The sequence below is a fragment of the Triticum urartu genome, chromosome 3 (genome assembly GCF_003073215.2).
Source record: "Triticum urartu cultivar G1812 chromosome 3, Tu2.1, whole genome shotgun sequence".
NCBI classification, from domain to species: domain Eukaryota; kingdom Viridiplantae; phylum Streptophyta; class Magnoliopsida; order Poales; family Poaceae; genus Triticum; species Triticum urartu.
This window is the reverse complement of record NC_053024.1, coordinates 292,848,928-292,852,128: the sequence shown is the minus strand read 5'-3', so window position 1 is coordinate 292,852,128 and position 3,201 is coordinate 292,848,928.

Below are 3,201 nucleotides of genomic sequence, written 5' to 3'. Positions count from 1 at the left end.
ATTCCATGATCGGCGCCCAATCGGATTCGATTGGCAGGGGCGCGGATGGTTCGGAGTCCGGAAAAGAGTCCGGCACCTTGGAGTCACAGGTTGCGCAGAGGGTTAGGCTGGTGTTCGGCTCGATCACCGTTGAGACTACAGCCCCTGAGGCAGTGTCTAACCACCCGTCCTCGACTGGCGCGGTTGGCTCCGAGCTAAGGGCGGAGCTGTTGCGGGCGCAGCCTCTAGGGTACTGTCCGGCGGCAGAGCTAGGTCATACCCATCGCGACAGTGCGGCGCGCCCGGCTGTGGCTCGAATCCGTCGAAGGTCAAGTCTCTGCGGATGTCAGCCGTGTAGTTCAAACTTCCAAATCTGACCTGACGGCCAGGGGCGTAGCTTTCAATCTTCTCCAGACGGCCAAACGAATTAGCCCGCAGTGCAAAGCCGCCGAATACAAAGATCTGTCCGGGGAGAAAAATCTCACCTTGGACCGCATCACTATTGATGATTGTAGGAGCCATCAAGCCTAACGGCGACGACACAGAGGAACTCTCAATGAAAGCACCAATGTCGGTATCAAAACCGGCGGATCTCGGGTAGGGGGTCCCGAATTGTGCGTCTAGGCCGGATGGTAACAGGAGGTAGGGGACATGATGTTTTACCCAGGTTCGGGCCCTCTTGATGGAGGTAAAACCCTACGTCCTGCTTGATTAATACTGATGATATGGGTAGTATAAGAGTAGATCTACCACGAGATCAGAGAGGCTAAACCCTAAAAGCTAGCCTATGGTATGATTTTATGTTATGGTTGTTGTTCTACGGACTAAAACCCTTCGGTTTATATAGACACCGGAGAGGGTTAGGGTTACACAAGGTCGGTTACAAAGGAGGAGATATCCATATCCGTATTGCCTAGCTTGCCTTCCATGCCAAGTAGAGTCCCACCCGGACACGAGATGAAGTCTTCAATCTTGTATCTTCATAGTCTAACAGTCCGGCCAATGGAGATAGTCCGGCTGTCCGGAGACCCCCTAATCCAGGACTCCCTCAGCGGGGCATGACCATAAACCATACCTCTCATATAAATAGAACAACCATTATTCTCAGATTTAAATGAGTAGTCATCTCGCATTAAATGAGATCTAGATACAATGTGCATGCTCAAAGCTTGCACTAAATAACAATTATTGAGGTTTAAAACTAATATCGTAGGTAAATGTAGAGGTAGCGTGCCGACGGCGATCACATCAACCTTGGAACCATTCCTGACGTGCATCGTCACCTCGTCCTTTGCCAGTCTCCGCTTTTCGCAGCTCCTGTTTTGAGTTACAAATATGAGCTACCGCACCGGTATCAAATACCCAGGAGCTACTACGAGCACTGGTAAGGTACACATCAATAACATTTATATCACATATACCTTTGGTGTTGTCGGCCTTCTTATCTGCTAAGTACTTGGGGCAGTTCTGTTTCCAGTGACCATTTCCCTTACAATAAAAGCACTGAGTGTCAAGCTTGGGTCCATTCTTTGGCTTCTTCCGGCAACTGACTTACCGGGCGCAGCAACTACCTTGCCGTCCTTCTTGAAGTTCTTCTTACCCTTGCCTTTCTTGAAACTAGTGGTCTTATTCACCATCAACACTTGATGTTCCTTTTTGATCTCCACCTTTGCTGATTTCAGCATTGAATATAACTCAGGAATGGTCTTCTCCATCCCTTGCATATTGTAGTTCATCACAAATCTCTTGTAGCTAGGTGGAAGCGACTGGAGGATCCTGTCAATGACCGAGTCATCTGGAAGATTAACTCCCAGCTGAGACAAGCGGTTGTGCAACCCAGACATTTTGAGTATATGCTCGCTGACAGAACTGTTTTCCTCCATCTTACAACTATAGAACTTGTCAGAGACTTCATATCTCTCAACCCGGGCATGAGCTTGGAAAACCATTGTCAGCTCTTGGAACATCTCATATGCTCCGTGTTGCTCAAAACGCTTTTGGAGCCCCGGTTCTAAGCTGTAAAGCATGCCGCACTGAACCAGGGAGTGATCATCACTACGCGGTTGCCAGGCGTTCATAACGTCTTGAGTTGCTGGGGAAATGGGTGCGTCACCTAGCGGTGCTTCAAGGACATATGCTTTCTTGGCAGCTATGAGGATGATCCTCAAGTTACGGACCCAGTCCGTATAGTTGCTACCATCGTCTTTCAGCTTGGTTTTCTGTAGGAACGCGTTGAAGTTGAGGGCAACATTAGCGTGGGCCATTTAATCTACAAGACATATTGTAAAGATATTTTAGACTAAGTTCATGATAATTAAGTTCATCTAATCAAATTATTTAATGAACTCCCACTCAGGTATACATCCCTCTAGTCATCTAAGTGATACATGATCCGAATCGACTAGGCCGTGTCCGATCATCATGTGAGACGGACTAGCCATCAACGGTGAAAATCTCCATGTTGATCACATCTACTATACGACTCATGCTCGACCTTTTGGTCTCTTGTGTTCTGAGGCAATGTCTGTACATGTTAGGCTCGTCAAGTCAACCTAAGTGTTTCGCATGTGTAAATCTGGCTTACACCCGTTGTATGCGAACGTTAGAATCTATCACACCCGATCATCACGTGGTGCTTCGAAACAACAAACCTTCGCAACGGTGCATAGTTAGGGGGAACACATCTCTTGAAATTTTAGTGAGGGATCATCTTATTTATGCTACCGTCATTCTAACAAATAAGATGTAAACATGACAAACATCACATGCAAATCATAAAGTGACATGATATGGCCAATATCATCTTGCGCCTCCATCTTCGAGGCGCGGGTCGTCACCGGCATGATACCATGATCTCCATCATCGTGTCTTCATGAAGTTATCTCGCCAACTATTACTTCTACTACTATGGCTAACGGTTAGCAATGAAGTAAAGTAATTACATGGCGTTTACATTGACTCACGGGCCATACAATAAATTAAGACAACTCCTGTGGCTCCTGCTGGTTGTCATACTCATTGACATGCAAGTCGTGATTCCTATTACAAGAACATGATAAATCCCATACATCACATATATCATTCATCACATCCTTTTGGCCATATTACATCACATAGCATACCCTACAAAAACAAGTTAGACGTCCTCTAATTGTCGTTGCACGTTTTACGTGGCTGCTATGGGTTTCTAGCAAGAACGTTTCTTACCTACGCAAAAGCCAC